Source organism: Equus caballus, chromosome 3, assembly GCF_041296265.1.
Source record: "Equus caballus isolate H_3958 breed thoroughbred chromosome 3, TB-T2T, whole genome shotgun sequence".
Classification (NCBI taxonomy): Eukaryota; Metazoa; Chordata; class Mammalia; order Perissodactyla; family Equidae; genus Equus; species Equus caballus.
In genome coordinates this window covers 105,712,563-105,730,334 of record NC_091686.1, presented here as the reverse complement: position 1 = coordinate 105,730,334, position 17,772 = coordinate 105,712,563, and positions in this window count along the sequence as shown.

Sequence of the window (17,772 nt, the reverse complement as noted above, 5' to 3'; positions counted from 1 at the left end):
AGCTGAAAGAGTCCCTTAAATCTTTCTCATTTCCTTTTTAAAATTTCAGGTAGCCAAATATGTGACTGACCAAGCAAGAATATGGATTAATCTAGCAAAACACTAATTTGACACATATTTTATGAAACTCATAATAAACTTTCTGTTCATGAATTAAAGCTACCAGTCACTGTGCTGAGGCTGTTCTATGTATCCCCAATATTTACAACAATCCTGTCCTTTTGTGGATAAGGAAATTAGGACTCAGAAAAGCAAAGACTTTACCCAAGGCCACAAATGGAATTGCCTCAATTCCAAAATGCCATTGACTGTGGGACTCACCATTGATTTCATAACTGCTTCACAGGGACCAACAAAAAAGACGCTTCATTAAGTGGACAGCTCTGTCGTAAGATCAATTGTGCTTTCAAAAACATTAAAATCTGAAGGAAAAAAAAGAGCATCTGAAATCCACAGAAATATGGCAGAACGTCAGCCCTGAGGAAGGGCTTCGTGTCAAGGTCTTCCGGACCCAAGACCCAGGCTCTCTCACGACAGCCACCTCACTCTCTGCTCTGTGCATCGGGCCACACTGACAACTAGAACCAGTACCACAACTATACAACTACACCACACTTTTAGTCCTTTCCATCTTTTGTTAGTTTTTCTGTAATCTGCATCAGTAAGGACTTTTTAAAATCTGATATCAGGTATCATTGATTCATCAACATGTTCCTCATCCATTTCCTTTTTCTGCAGATTGTGAGCCAGACCCCGTGCCAGGCTCTAGAGGGACAACAGAGCTCACAGGGCGTTGGAGGAGGTGGGGAGAGGGAAGGCAGGGGCATTATCAAGTATCATCCAAACCAACAAAAGGTGGACCTGGGGTGTGTGCTGTGCAGAAGTTCTCAGTGCCCTGAAACCTCTCTGGGGGGATTTGGTCTACTAGCGGAGATCACAGATGGCACCCTGAACCAAGGTCTGGCAAGTGAGTAGTTACCTTTGCTAAGAAAGGAAGAAAGAGCATGCTCGACAGAAGGCAGAGTGTGTGCAAAGTCCCTGCGGTGAGTGAGAGCAGGAGGGGTACAAGGAAGTGGAAGCAAGCCAGTGTCCTTGGAGTGCAGGGTGTGAGGAGGCTGATGAGGTGCCAGGGGCACTGTAGGGAGTTGAAAATGCCACTAGGCCATTGTCTGGAGCAGCAGGTAAGAGCATCTCCTTGGGTTCAAGTCCCCACTCTATCACTTCTTAGCTGTGTTACTTAATCTCTCTGTTTACTCATGTGAAACAGGACGTTAATGAGAGGATTAAATTAATTAATACTGGTGTGTGTAAAACTTTTTAGAACAGTGCTTGGCACATGTTCAGTGCCATATGCATATTTGCCATCATTCCAAGAGCAGCAGGGGGACAGTGCAGCTTAGTAGCACGAAGGTGACATCATCAAGTTTGGATTTCAAAGAGATCACCTTAGCCTCCATGTAGACAGTGGATTGTAGGGAGGCAGGAAGCCCGGGCTGGCCACTGAGAATTGTTGCAATTGTCCAGTGATTCCTGAAGAAGGATGGTGGCGTGGAGGCGGAGAGAAGTAGATGGAATGAAGAGATCGTTAGGAGACAAAATGAGCAGGACCTGGAGAGAGGACAGTCTCAGCCCGCTCAGCATCACCATTCTTACCCCTTGACAGCTGAGGAAACTGGGAAAGGAACTCAGAGGCAAAAGCAGGAAGACCATTTGCAAAGAATTGTGAGAAAGCCAGAAAACAAAAAGCACAACAGGTATTTAAAAGAAAAGAAAACATGCAAAACTACCAAGGTCACCAACTTTCCATTCATCCATTCATGGGAGAATAACGGCAGTTTTCGGACCTGAGTGTCGCCTCTACCTCTGCTGAAGTCAGCATTGCCAGCCAGGGATAAAGCCGTTTTCCTAGATAGTCAGCAACTGTTAGGAAGTGCTCCAGGATTCATTTATTTTGGGCCCTAGAACTAGACAGGGCGATCCTATTCTTCTGTTTGGTTGTTTTCTTTTTTTGTTATTTTTATCTCAGGATGCAAAGTGTTTTATATTTTTTCCACCCATGGAGTGAAATGGGTACACTTACTTATTCATAGTGGAGCTGGGCAGAGCATCAGTTTGGCTTCCACCCTCTCTGTCACCCACTCCCTTCTTCCACCTCCAGTGCTGAGGGGCCTTCGGCTCTGCACTTCCTTCTCCAGTCTTTTCTGGTCTTCCTGCCATTTGGGAGACCCTCGAGATGCTCCTTGAGCTCTTCTCTGGTGCTGGGTGTTCTACATGCAAGGGGCTTGGAGCAGCGGAAATTCGGGGCCATGCGGGGGAAGGTGGTTGGCAAGCTTCTGGTCATGGTTCAGAGTCCTACTAAGGTGTGTAGTGGATTGAATAGTGTCCTCGAATTCCACGTCCACCTGGAACCTCAGATTGTGACCCTATTTGGACATAGGGCCTTTGCAGGTGAAATCAGTCAAGGACCTTGAGAGGAAATCCTGCTAGATTTAGGGTGACCCTGAAATCCTATGACTAGCGACCTGGCCTCAAGAACTGTGAGAGAATAAATTTCTCTTGTTGAAGCCACGTAGTTTGTGGTAATTTGTTACGGCCGCCCTAAGAAACTAGTACAGCTGGAGTATTGCTGCAGGGGATGGAGAGGGCCTCAGAAGAATGGCGGAGGGATGGGTGGCGTCAAGGAGAGAAAGAGACGGTCTGCAACAGGAACCTCCTCTCCCTTCCATCCCAACAGACTGACTTTCAGGACCACCCTAGAACAGAGTGTGATTTCCGAATCGGAGAGAAGACTCCGCTGAACCAAATCAAATAAAACTTAGATAGTCTGGCAAAAATGCTATCTGCCAATACCTCCTCCCATTCTCCCTCTTAGTGATAGAGCTGCCCTCACCAAGCGTTAGCTGGCATGTGGCCACCCAGCTAGAGCCCGCATGTCCCACTCTCCTTTTCAGCTGGATGCGTCCACGTGACTGGGTTCTTACCAGGATTAAGTCAAGGAAAGTGATACATGTGACTTTGGAGTCTTAACTCTACAAAAATTGGGCGTGAGCTCCCCTCCTTCTTCCCGTGAGCTGGAAGGCAAAAGTGGTGCCAATGAGCCGGCTTTACCAGGCAGGCAACAGCAACCCTCCAGGGCGGCACTAACGTGGTAGCTCCCAGCCACACGTGCTACCAAGCGCTTGAAATGTGGCTTGCCCAAACTGAGATGTGCTGCAAGCACGTACTACGCACTGGATTTCAAAGGCTTGGTACCAAAAAGGAAAAGTAAGGCATCTCATTAATACTGATTTATGTTGATTACATGTTCAAATGGTACAATTTTAGGTATGAGTTAAATACAACGTAATATTAAAGTTAATTTCTCCTGTTTCATTGTACTTTTAAAAATGTGGCTACTAGAAAATTTAAAATAATACATGCGGCTTGCATTATATTTCCATTGGACAGCACTGCTGTAGGTCAAGGGTGAGCAAAACTCCCCCCAACAGGCCCAATCCTGCCCACCACCTGTTTTTGTAAATAAAGTTTTATTGGCACCCAACCAGGTCCGTTTGTTTATGTGTAGTTCTAGGTGCTTCAGTGCCACAATGGCAGAGTTGAGTAGTCACAACAGAGGCCGTTTGGACCACAGAGCTGGAGATAGTCATTGTCTGGTCCCTTACAGAAAATATTTGCTGATGCCCGATCTAAAGGAGGGTCATGTTTAAAGGAGAAGCAACCTGGGTCTCGAGGACCAGGTCTCACCAGACCAGAGGTGCCCAGCCAACCTGCACCATCTTCCTACAGCTAAAGTGGTCTGTGAGGGACAGATACATCTGAATCTTGTTTGAGACTCTGCATTTTTTGGTTTCAGTGCAGTAGTTTAGTATTTATCCTAAAAATTTATGCAGAGCCCACAAGATGACGCTGCAGTGAGAGGTCCGCAGAGAGGGGCATTTCGGGTGAGACAGTGGAGGACAAGTCAGGAAAAGACTGTCCCCCAGCTTTGCCCAAGGGCTAGCCCCCCCCCCCCCCAACGGTAATTGTCACCACAGACCACGAGCCTGTAATTAGTAGGTTAAAACTTCATCTGGGCTTGGCACCTAATTCTAAGAAAACCAGTAGATAATAGGGGTCATGGAGGTTAATTGCCAGCTTTTACCAAGCACTTTAAACCCCTTTGTCACCAGGCTACCGCTTGCTTAAAGCCCTGAGTTATAACGACAGTGCTGTTTGAAAACAGGCTCCAAAATATGCAACCAGCTCTCTTTCCTGGGTTTAACGGGACTCCCCAGGTGACCGTGGCAGTGTCCCCAAATGGGAAAAGTCCGAGCCCATAAGTTGGGGGGTCTTTTCTCTCCCGTCTCCCAAGCCCTGGGCTCTCCTTTGCGCCTCTCTGCCTGCCAGCTCTGAACAGAAGCATGCCCCCTTCACACTACACTTGCAATGCCATTACTTACCTGCATTCCCAGTGACAGCAGTGCCTAGGGTAATAAATTCTCCTCCCTCTGACATGCCTGAGAAGGCAGCCTCTTCAGCTGATGGAAGAATTAACCTATAAACCCAGGGCCTTATTACCGGACACAGCTTGCAGCCCTGCGCGCCAACTCCCAATCCCCTCCTTTTTCTTATTATATAAAGAATGCCACAGGAATCTCTGGCACTGTTTTCATGGGCATTCGGATCACCTTTGTAAACGGTCACCCATTGAAGGAAGGAAAAATATAGGCAGGTGGGTAGGATAGAGTGCTCTGTGTGTGTGTGTGCATGTGTGTGTCTACACAACCAAATCCCACTTTCCAAAATTATCCATCCGTTTCCCATTGGGGCTACTGTAGATATTCACAGAGAACCCATATTTCGAATTTGGCCACAGCTGCACTCTCTCATCTGTAGCAAATCCAAACGTGGTATTTCATGAACTTTCATTTCTCCCACTTTCCCTGTGGGGGAAAATTGAGAGAAAAGGCTAGAATAAGGTAGACACTAGAAACTGATGTGGACATCTGAAACCACCTCAGGATCTCGGGAGTGGTCTGCACCTCCCAGACACGTCCCAGGAGGACGACAGGTTTCATTTTCATCGGATGAAGCTGACACCAGGTGTGGAGGTATTCTTCTGGAAGTCCTATTGTGTGAGGCAGTAACTTCCCAAACACCTATTCTCACTGCCTTCCTCCTTGGTACCCTTCTCATTCTTGAGTGCAAGAGTCAATTGTAAGCTAATTATTTGTTCCCATTTGTCTCAAAAAATTGCAAATCCAGGAATTAAGTCTTTGTTTCTTCTCGCCTTGGCTGTCCTGCTCCCTCACGCCTCTCTAATCCTTCCCCCTCCTTTGCCTGGGGCCAAACCTCAGCTAGTCTTTGCCGGCCTCTCTCCAGAGCCTCCTATTTGTCCCTCTGCCTCCGGGACGCCTCGTGAATGTCCTGAAACAGAACTAATCCTTCCACAATTCTGCTTGCAAATCCTAATTGTCTGTCCATTGTCCAGTTCTCAGGGTGGCACCAAAACCCTTCTCACCCCAATTGACTTCTGCCCTTTCACCCTCTTCCCTCCCCCAAAACACACAATCCAAGTTCTTACCACCTCAAACTCCTTACTCTTCCTTAAATGTACTTTCTCAGGCCTCCCTACATTTGCACATCTTCTTTCTGCCTGGACCCTTCTCTGCTCTGCCTGGTAAACTCCTATTCATCCTTCAGGACCCAATTTAAATACTACCTTCTCTTTGGGACTTCCCTGACAACTCCAGGCAGAGTGATCACTTCTGGTCTTGTTTCTTGCTTTTCTTCACACTTAGAGCACTTATCACACTGTAGTGTAATTGTTGTACCATGTCATTGCTATGATAGTCTGTTACACAGCAAAGCTGCCTTCTAAGACAGGTTATTTTCAATTTTTTGCTATAAGTAATACTAAGATGGTTACATCTCTGATTTTTCACTTTGGAGAGATTCCTAAAAGCGGTGGGTGTTATAGATGTGAGCAAAAATCATAAACATTTTTTAAGGCTCTTGATACATGTCACAAAATTGTTTTCCAGAAGTGTAATAATTCACACTCCTACCAGCAATGATGAGAGATCCTTCTCATACTACGCTCAGCAGTATTGAGGATTTTTTTTCTCTTTTGAGGAAGATTAGCTCTGAGCTAACATCTGCTGCCAGTCTTCCTCTTTTTGCTGAGGAAGACTGGCCCTGAGCTAACATCTGTGCCCATCTTCCTCTTCTTTACATGTGGGACGCCTTCCACAGCATGGCTTGACAAGCAGTGCATAAGTCCATGACCAGGATCCAAACCAGTGAACCTTGGGCCACCAAAGCAGAACAAGTGAACTTAACCACTGTACCACCAGACTGGCCCCTGAGTTTTATTTAGAAGACAAATCACACTTTGCCAGTGTGATTGGCAAAAAAATCTTTTTGTTTTAATTCGCTATGTTTAATTACTAGTAGGTTAAAATTTTCCCATATATTTTATATAAGTCGCACATTTATGTCATTAGCTGATATTCTCCATTGGACTGTTTTGTGTTCTCTTATTTGTTTGTAAAAGCTCTTTGTATATGAAGAATATATATCCTCTGTCTGTCATATTTCTTTTTTCAAATGTTTAATCCTACTTTGTTTCAGTTTAATTTTAATCTTGCACGTGGAGTTTAATTTGTATAACTTTTTTCTCCTCATCATATGTTCCATGCTTTAGACAGTCCATCTCCATCCCCAAATCCAATAAACTCTAACCTATAGTGTCTTCTAGATTTTGTGGTTCCTTGGGGGTGAGAGGAGAGGTTAACTCTTCAATCAGTAATTTTCATAAAAAGTACAAGGTAAAATCTGTATTTTCCCCTTAATAGTTAAATAGTTGTCCCAATACCATTTATTTAACCATTTTTTTCTTTCCTCTTTTGTTATGTTTGTCAAATAAAAACCTTACCCTAGAGTCTATTTCAGGGCTAAGTCTTCTGTTCCACTCATCCATCTGCCTGGATAGATTTTAGAAGCTGGGTTTCTGCTGTCATGTTATGTTGTCTGGAAATTAGATTTCTCAAACCTCATAATTGCCCATCTACTCACCTGTGTTATGGGGCTGTTCCCCTTCCTGATAGACTTTATTCCACATCTTCCTATTTGAGTGTGACTTCCTTGGGAAGCTCCTCTTAACCCCCATCTGCTGAAGTGCCCCTCCCTAAGGCTCACCTAATAATACCCTTTATTGCAGTTCACTGTGCAGACCTTAGCTCCTAGTTCCTGTTCCTATTTATAGCACTAGACTGTTAACTCCCAGAGGACAGGCATTTTCTTATTTCTTTATTTTGCATCCCTGTTACCTAGTAAGTACAGTGTATTTCTCAAAGTAGTGCTCACTGAACATTTGTTGATTTGGATCAACTGAAATGGGTTGAATTGAATTGAATCAAATCATATTGGATTGGATCGCTAATAGTTTATAGATTGAGCTGGGTGTCAGACGCCTTTGCTTAGCACATGGGCTTCCCTTTCTGTACCAGTCAGGCTCCAGCCAGGTAAACAGAAACCAGTCTAAGTATTTGAAGTAGAAGGAATTTAATACAGGGGATTGTTTGCCCAGTTGATGAAAGAGCTGAGAAGCCAAACAGGGGATAGTGAGTCAACCCCTAGGCTGGAGAAGCTAAAGGAGAAGGTGCCATTACCAGAGCTCAGGGCCATGGTCCCCCTCCAGGACCATGGTGGACCCCTGAAGAAGATGTAGCTGCTGCTAGGAGTGCTGAGGGCAGAGGGGGGTAAAAAACATCTTGGCTTCTGCCTTCTTTCCACCCACTTGCCATTGCCTCCCACTGGCCAAATGCAGTGGAGGTGAATTGCATTGGAACCTGGGGAGCACAGCGTGTAAGGTCGGCTCCCTCTGATACACAGCAGAGCAAGAAAGGGAATGAATTTCAGAGCAATAGGATCAGCATGTTTTTTCCTTTTTTAGCTTGACAATATTATTTATTTCTAAATGGAGCAACTAGGGAAATGAGATAAGGAAAGTTAACAAGTGAAAAATCAACCTACAATGAAAGGCAAATTAACAGACTTCAGTGACTCCTTCTAACGGGCTCCCATTTCCAGCAGCCTAGGAATCGATAGGAATGGCTAAGTGCTTGGGGAGCGAGGGGTGGAAAGGGGGGAGGCCACGACAAGTCAAGCATGGCTGCAATTTCATTAAAGACCCAGGGGTGACATCGGCCATCGATTTTGCTTTTCCCAGAACTTTTCTCTGATTCAGTGCTTTGTGAAGATAGATGGCTGGAATACCGGGCAGTGAGAGGGCAGAAAGGAAGGGACCCTGATAAACACCCAGGCCGCTGGGTCTTAGACTGGGCTGGATTTCCTGGTTAAAGAGAAGAGAAAACAGCAAGTATAGAGACAGATGACGAAAGAATGCCGAACTCTTGGCGTCAACACTCCAAATTAAGATTTAGAGGGAGTAGAGAAGAGATTTTAAGAGTTTCTCTTTGGGAATAGAAAAGCCAGGTTCAGTCCTAAGCCCAGATGCTAACTGGCTGTGTAAATTTAGACAAATTATCCAACCTCTCTATGACTTAGTTTCCTCATTTGGAGAATAGTAAGCGTTCAGATAATGCTGGCTGCTACTATTTTTGGTGTTGTTTTGTTATTACTGGGAGGTTCTTACAGAGCTGATCCATGCCTTTGCACGAGCTGTATTTTCTACCTGAAACGTCTTTCTTTCCCCCTCTTTAACACTTACTCCTCCTGCAAGACCCAAGTCAAATGTTACCTCCTCTGAGAAGCCTTCCCTGAGGTCTGAGCTGGCTGACCCTCCTCTGCATCCCCATGGCACCTTGTTCTTATACTGATCATAGTACCTGCCACATTGTACTGTTTTAACACTTAGTGGACTGCAAGCAACTCCAAGACTGGAACCGGGTCTTATTCATCTTCTCTCTGATCCCTAGTACAGGGACTAGGACATAATAGATGCTCGAAAAATGCCTATTTAGTCAAGGAATTATATAGTATAATTACAAGAGTCTGGGAAAACCTCTTCCTGCTTCCAGAAGTGCCTCTCCCAATTCCTAAAATTCTACCATCTGAGCTTTTCCTTCTAGCCTAAGACTCTGATCCCTTTTCAATCCTATATATGCCTCCCCCACATACACCCAAATATATGTGGTAGGTACTCAACAAATATTTGAAGATTCAAATTGATTTAGAAGTTGGCTCCTCTAGGAAAAAAATTTCAGACATCAGCAAATCAGAGAGGAGGAGGTGGTGGGGAGAAAATAGAAGGTACTGTCTCAGTGGGGAACTTCCCTAAAACAGAAACGCTGCTCCTCCCACACAAGGCAAAGTTCAAGGAAACGGAAGCTTCCCTCTGGGTCCTCTGCTTCTCCCTAGGATGCCATTTTCTCCCCTGGCCCTTCCAGACCTCCTACTTCATGTCTTCAGCAAGGCTCCCAGTGCCTTGGGCTGCTCCATGTTTCAAGACAGTATACCATGCTGAGGAACAATACGTAACAGAGAGGAATGGTGATTTGAATGAAGGAAGAGCATGCACTGTGTGCCAGGCCCTTTACACACAATTCCCTAAAGCCTCCAATAATCCTGAAAGGTAGACGCTATTAGCTCCCTTTTACAGATGAGGAAAGTGAGGCTCTGAGAGATTAACAACTTGCCCAACATCACACGGCGTATAAGTTGTGGAGCATGCACAGCCCGACGTCAACATCTAAGAGGTCATCAGCGAATGCGTGCATTTTGTTTGCTATATCTGGCCACCCTCCTCTATTTCAGTGGTTGCGTAAAAATTCCTTCCCTTACTGCTCTGTTAAGTTCATCACGTGGAAAGTTTTCTATTTTCCTTCTTAGTATTGCTGCTGCTCTGTATCCAACTTTGCTTTCCTATTTGCAAGTTCTCAGATTTGTGTGCTATCTCAGCCCTTTTTCCATTCCTTCCTCTTCAAAGTTTTCAAAGGGTTACCAAGACCCGGGCTTGCTCTATGTGCAGTAAGGCGTGCTGTATTGGCATAGAATAGAGAGGAAACACCCTGTGGAAACGTTTTTTTAAAAACGCACACACACTCACTCAACAGGAGATATGCTAACAAGAAATGACTTTATATTTAGACCAAAGACTGGGAAATGCAGCCTTGCCAGGTGACAGCCAGTCAAGACAGCCCTACCTAATAGATAGTGCAAACATTGTTTGGGAACATTTACTGCAGAATACGATGGGGTAGAGGCACCAAAGGTGAACAAAATATCATCCTTCATAGGCAGAAACACAGGCAGTGACAGAAAATAAATTGTTGGAGAAGCATCTCTTAAAGAGAGGAGTAGGTTTAAACGTCTGCCTGACATGAGTACCAGAGGCTGCTAGGATTTTTATCAACTGGAGGGATGGAGCTCAGCAGAAGAAATTTGTTTTATTTTTCTTTTGGGGAATGGCAAGATGTAGAGAAAGGTGGTTGGGTGTGGAGGAACATTAAAATGCCTAGCTTCTTTTACAGAAGTAAGCAGTGTCTTTCTTCTTTTAAAGACCACATATTTAACCTCAAATAATTTGGGAATAATATGAGATAATATGATAGTAGTAGAGTTTACTGCCAAAAGCCACAAAATTTGGTATCAAAGAGAGGTAGGGTTGAATCCTGACTCCAGGGACTATTAGCTATGAGATATTGCTAAGTTATTAACCCATCTATATTAGTCAGGATAGGATAGGCTCTGCTGCAGGAACAAATATGCCCAACAGCTCAGTTTGATTTCTTGCTCATGTGTCAGTTGGATGCAGGTCGGGTACCAATCCTTGGTGGCTCTGCTCCAAGCAAGGACTCAAGGATTCAGGCTCCTCCCATCTTTTGACACTGCCACCTTAAACAGGTGGCCTCTGAGGTTGCTGTGGAGGGGAAGAGAGTGTGGTAGATATGCAGGGGGTTTAGGGTCAGGCCTGGAAATGGTATGCCTCTCTTCTGCCCATTTTCCATTGGCCAGACCCAACAGCATGGCCCCACCTAAGTGCCACAGAGGCCAGAAAAGGTGGTCTTCCAGGATGAGCGTGAAGAATGGTCTCTGCCACACTGTCTGAGCTTCTGTACAATGCGGGGAGTGCAATCGAACCTATTGACAAGTGGCTGTGCAATTAACTGCTCATGCAAAGGTAGTTGTTATTATTTGAATTTGAGCTGATGTAGGTATAACTAATCTCTCATAAAATTAAGTCTGGGTTGTAGTCAATTCACAGAGAAAGCAAGTAGCTGGTGGGTACCAGGGGCTTGAGGAGGGAGTGGAGAGTTGTTGTTTGATGGGAACAGAGATTCAGTTTTGCAAGATGAAAAAAGCTCTATAGATGGATGGTCATGATGTTTCCACAACAGTGTGAATGTACTTAATGCCACTGACCTATACACTGAAAATGGTTCAAATGGTAAATTTATAATATGTATATTTTACCACAATTTTAAAAATAAATAATTTTTTTAAAAAAATTAAGTCTGGGTTAACTCCCAGGTCTAAGTTAACCTGGCTCCAGGACAGAGTGAGGGCTGGTTAGTGGTGTTTGTGTCGGATGGCAGTCAGGTTCATTCTGGGTCTAAACTTCTGAGGAAATGAAGGACGATTTAGACCATTGGCTCTTTTTGTGTTGCTCTAGGGGACCACGGTGTTTAAAGTCTATCTGGAATGCAGAGTCACTCATCATTAAAAAGAAGGAAGAATAAGGTAGGAATAACTCCCGGGGTCCTTTTTCCCGGCTCCCCCAATGTGCCCGCTGGCTCTGCTCCTCTGAGTCCCACCAGCCTAGGTCGCCTCAGGACGCATTCACGGCTCCAGACCATCCAGCCGGAGCTCCCAGCCCTGGCTGCACATCAGATTCACCTGGGGAGCTTTAAAAACATACTCATGCCCAGGCCGCAGCTCAATTCAATTAAAGCAGCCTCTCCCGGGTGGGACCTGGGCACCAGTGCTGTTTTAAGAGCTCCCTAGCTGATGCTAATGTGCAGCCAGGCTGAGAACCGCTGACTACAGTCTGTTCTGGCTTCTTCCCAGCTGCCTTTCTGCAGAACTCCTAAAAGCAGGTGCTTCAGACAGACTCAGGCTTAAGTCCCATCTCGGCCCCTCCTGTGTGGTCTCAGGCAGATTGCATAACCTCTCTGGTCCTTAGCCTTACCATCTGTTCAATGCGGACAATGAGAGTGGCTGAGATAATGCTGGGAAACAGCGCAGCGCCGGGCCCACAGTTTAAGGGCTTAGTACGGGATGATAGGTGTTGTTAGGAACACTTCCTGCACTTGCTGGTGGTTGCTGTGACTTCCTGGTGTGAGGACCCATGTGCCCTCTTCCCACAGGAATTCTTGAACTTGCGGTGCGTTGCCTCTCCGTTGAGATTCCTCCGATTCTGTCAAACGCGAGACAGGATCCGTCTCTTTTTGTTTCTGAGCGTGCCCCCTCCCTCTGCCAGTCACCTGCTGCTCTCTTCCAGCACTCCTTTCCCTCAGAACGTTCGAAATCCTATTAAGCAAAACCGAACGTGAATATAAATAATCAAATACAGATTTATTCCCAGCATGCACCTGCCAAGAAGTCTCCCAGAAAACCACACCCAGAGTGTCCCCTTCAAGGTGCGACCCACACCAAAGGAACCGAGGTGAGGCCCCGCCACCTCCTGCCACCCACCAAACCCTCATTCTTCCAGTCTCTGGGAACTTCCCTCCAAGCTCTTGCCACCTTGAGGTCATCCACTTAACCACAAGTGCCTCAGTTTCCTCATTGACAAAATGAAAATAATAGCCACTGTGTCTTCATGGGGTTGGGTGGCAGGGAAGAAGAAATGAGTTAACATGAAGCCCTCGGCCCGGTGCCTAGCACAGAGTCTGTACTGCGTACGTGTTAGCTTTTGTTGGTGTTGCTAATCCTCAGGGTGCCCCCGACCCTCAACGCCACCTTAGCCCCCTCATCCGTCTCCCAGCACTTTGGATCTGAATCTAAACTTTCAAAAACAGGGGCCTCTTCCTCCCAAGGCTAACAAAATACTTAGTTTTGAGTCCAAGTTTCCAAGCTCTGCTTCCCTCTTGAGGGAGAGAACTACCAAAAAAGAAAAACAAGAAAACACCTTTTATTTTTACTGACTCATCCACAATTGCAAGGATAAACAAAAACTAACACCTCAGTATCTTCGCCAGCAGCTGGGAGCCTAAGAGGAGGATCCAGTTTCCTAAAAAGGAAGGCAGGCCTTTCATGCACTTGTTCATTTTGTATTAAGTGCCTACTGTATACCAGTAAGGCAGTCCCCCTGCCCTCAAGGAGACCACAGCTTAGGACAGTGTTCTCAACCCTGGCTGCACATTAGGGTCACCTGGGGAGCCATGCATGCAGGCCCATTACATCAGAAACTCTCAGAGTGGGACCCAGGAGGCAGTATTTTTTAAAGCTCCCCAGAGGAGTCCAGCAGATACCCAAGGGGAGAGCCAGTGATCTGGTGGGAGCAGCAAATAAAAGATTATTCCAATCTGGTGTTGCTAGAACAGGCAAGCAATAGACACTAGGTAAATTACATCTCAATGAAGCTCTTGAAAATAAACAAATGAGTGTTGGGGTACAGGAGCCCAGGGAGAGCAACCTGATTCCGACTGGGGGGAGTAGGACTCAGCAAAGGCTCCCAAAGAGGGAGGGCATCCTCTCTACTTAGATATCAGCAGTAGTCAGACATGCTAAGATAATGAGGGGAAAAGTGTGCATTTAATTCTCATTTCTAAAGCAACAGCCCCTTATATTATTGACAGTATAGAACACACTGCATAATTAAGTCTGTTAATGAGTATTAATAAAACTGGCACATTTTTTCAGTTAGATTAACACATTGCAAGTCTCAGGAATAGCTTTTGGTGGTTCATTTGGAGCCTATTGGGAACTCTGGGAGAAGATGTCTGATGTGGGAGCAAAGCAAGCAAGTCCTGGACCATAAACTCTCAGTGGCAGCTTTGACTCATCTCTTCCCTTGCCCTTGGGCCTGAGCAGTCACCAGTCCTGTTAGCTCTCCATGGTAAATAGACTCCAGATATGACCCCCAATAATTCCTCCGCATTGTGTGCTTGCATGCCACTCCTGAACATGAAGAGGCAGGATCTGTCTTCCCTCCCCTGGGATCTAGACTGGCCTGTGACTTGTTTTCATCAGTAGAAGGTGGTGAAAGCAACTTTCTGGACTTCCAAGCCTGGGCCTGAAGAGTACTGGCAGGCGCTGCTTTCTCTCTCTGGAGCCCAGACGCCATGCTATAAGGAAGCACAGGCTAGCTGACTGCACGATCAGAGGTTACACATGGAGAGAGGCCTGGGAGGATGCTATGGACTGAATTGCATCCTCCCAAAACTCACGTTGAAGCTCTACTCTCCAATGTGACTGTATTTAGAGACAGGGTCTTTATGGAAGTAATTAAGGTTACACGAGGTCATAAGGGTAGAGTCCTGATCTGATAGGATAAGTGTCCTGATAAGAAGAGGAGGAGAGACCAGAGCTGTCTCTCCACACGCACATACCAAGGAAAGGCCAAGTGAGCACAGAGCAAGAAGGTGGCTGCCTACAAGCCAGGAAGAGAGCCCTCACAAGAACCAAATGCTGCCAGAAACTTCTTGGACCTTCCAGCCCCCAGAACTGTGAGGGAATAAATTTCTGTGGTTTAAGTCACTCGGTCTATGGTCTTTTGTTATGGGAACCTGAGCTGACTAATACATAGGATGAGAGGCCAACTTGGAAGTTCCAGGGTTGGCCAAGATCCCTAGTGAGTGGAGACACATGAAAAGCCCCAATTGAGACCAGCAGAAAGTTGCCCAGTTGAGCCCTAGCCAACTATTCAACCTACAGAATCATGAGGAAGTTAATAAATCGTTGTTCTAAGCCACTAAATTTTGGAGTCTTTTGTTATATAGCAATAGTAACTGAAAAAAAATCCTCCTGTGGCACCTATTCCCAATTGTGCAGCATCACAGTCTGGCCTAACTAAGCCAATTTGGTCACAACCAATTACTAGCTGGGCAGCTATTAGCAGCCTCCTAGTAAGAATTTTTAACTTGAGGATCGTGGAATTCAAGAAGGTCCATGAACTTAGATAAGAAAAAAAAAATCTTTATTTTTGTTAACCTTTAACTGAAAATTAGCATTGTCTTTAATTACGAATGAGGCAACAAACCACAGTATAAGAGTATTTGTGACTTTGTCACTAACAGAAATCACAGATAGATTGTTTCATATCACATCACAATTGTTAGCAAATATTCTAAAATATCTTTCATGCTTGTCACTACCCACTGCTAGACCTTGCTATTGAAGGTGGTAATAAAGAAGTGCATCTATTATTGTAATATGTTTATTAATATTTTTATAACTATACTTTAATGTAATTCATTTCCTCTGTAATATAAGTATTTAGTTTTATGCGTTTAGTTCCATTATCCTGCAATGCTATCCACAGGCTGCAGCAGATGCTCAAGGGGTCCATGGCCCTAAAAAGGAATAAGGACCCCCAAACCAGAGGTAGGTATCGGCCACCATTTTTGACTCCACAAGTTTCCCACCAGGTTTCATTGAAAGCAAGTTTCAGACTGAGTCCTGCCACCTACACAGACATTTATTAGCAAGCCGGCACTAAAGCAGTTCCTACAGCTTATTCAGGAAGCGAGATCAAGTTCTGGCTCCCTCTGTCTTTTCAGGGGTTCCTCCAGCATCTCATCTGACAGTTTCATTCAAGGCAAATATTCTAGTTGCAGGTTTTAGCCAACTAGAAGATGGACACTATAATCACGCCTTAGCAACTTTTCCAAAGATCAAAATAAAAATAGTTTGAATAAGAATAATATAATAATGGCTAACATTTAATGGAGAACTTCCTACTTCCTACTCTGTTCTAAGTACTCAACATGAATTAACTCATTAAATCCTCACAACCACCAGATGAGGTAGGCATATTGTTATACCCATGATACAGATGAGGAAACTGAGGCACACAGAGGTTAGTAGTTTGCTCAAGGTCACACAACTTATAAGTGACAGAGCTGAATGTGGAGCATGCCGATTCAATCAATCTGCAGATAGACCCTCGTATTGATATTTTTTAAAGCTTCCTGCCAGGTGATCACAATGTGCAGCCAAGTTTGATAACTCAGGCATTATTGGACTCCCTGGATTCTTGAACTCTATTCATGCAAGAGTAGGAATCCCTGTACAATATTTCAAGCCCATCCACACATCTTGAATACCACTGGTTTCACCAAGGAAAAATCATTTCCAGCACCCGTTATGTTAATTAACAAGGCCTCTGATATTGATCAGAGATAAAGATTGCTGAAAACTTGTGGTAGCCACCTCAAAAGGTTGAACTTCTGATCTGAAGCACTAACCAACAGCACCTGGAGTGTTCTGATTAGAATGCTTAAAGTGTTAACTGTCTCTAGAGTATAGATTAAAACTAACCCACATACACTTACATATTATACTCTCTCTGTTAAAATATTTTAGATTAATTTATAGACAACATAATACATTGCCATTACCTTCACTTCCTTCTCACATTGAAAAACCTAACAATTCTCATCATCTGCCCTATAGTCCCCAGATGAAGCTTGCTAAATCACCTAATTAATAATGTTAACAGCTCTTTTTTGCCACCAAATCTTCAACATGTAGCTTCCAGATCAGGTGTTATTTTCCTGTCCCTTGAGATAAAGATGAGATCACTTCAGGAGACCCTGACTCCCCCCACTTTGTACTTTATCACCTCGATTCTGTCAGGGTCTGAGATTTTACCCTGCTTCCAAGCTAATAAGTCAGCCTGCCAGTGTCATGGATGCTCACAGAAGACACGAGACTCCTGGGTCAGAGACAAGGGGATTTATTATTCACGGCATAGCAAGTAGCAGAGCATGGTGTTGGCGTTGGTTCCCATGTCTCCCAAGTCTCACAGGGATGACACAGAGAGGCCCAGGTGGATGCCACACATATAGTGGATTTGCATCACAACCAAAGAGCATTGTGCTTGAGGAATTTATTGCTTTTATAGTGAGCAGTAAGCAAACCTGCTCTTTGTCTGATGGAAAAAGATTGCCTGCTGCAAACACAACCCTGAGAAATGGCCTGGTAAAGAGCAATCAGGCTCTTGCATTCTTCACATCCCAGCAGTGAGGAGTAGGGACACTCATGGTCCATGGTGGATTGCCTCTTCCAACATCCATTGCTTTGTTCTATTTTCATCTCTGCACCTAACTTCCTTATATGTTTTCATTAGTTTGTTCTTCTCCATCTCTTCCAGTGCAGGGGCAGCTCCAGGAGGGTGAGGACCTCACTGTCTGTCCTTTCATTGCTAATTCCCCAGCACCAAGGACACCACCTGGCCTGGCTCATAGGTGTTCAGTAAATGTTTGTTGAATGAATGAGTAGGACTGGTCTCAACTTCCAACGTGGGCCATAAATTCTCCACTCCAATCAAACAGAATTCTTAGCTGTGCCCAGACATGCCTGGCCTCATGGCTTCTGCCTAAAGAAGCTTCTGTACAGGGCTTACCTCCCCTCCCACGACAGCCTTGCCCTCCCCAAAGCCCAGTTCAGTCCCCCTTTCTCAATTTCCTTCCACCCAGGATTTTTCCCCCAAAGCCCTCCTCTTTGGCCTCATGTATTATAATTATTATTGTTATTATTATTATTATTATTATTATTGCTATGACCATCCCCTTCTATCATTATTATTTCGTTGCAAAGACCTAAGAGTCTTGTTAAAATTTAAGTATTCTGGGTGGAGAGAAGAAAGAAAGACAAAACCAT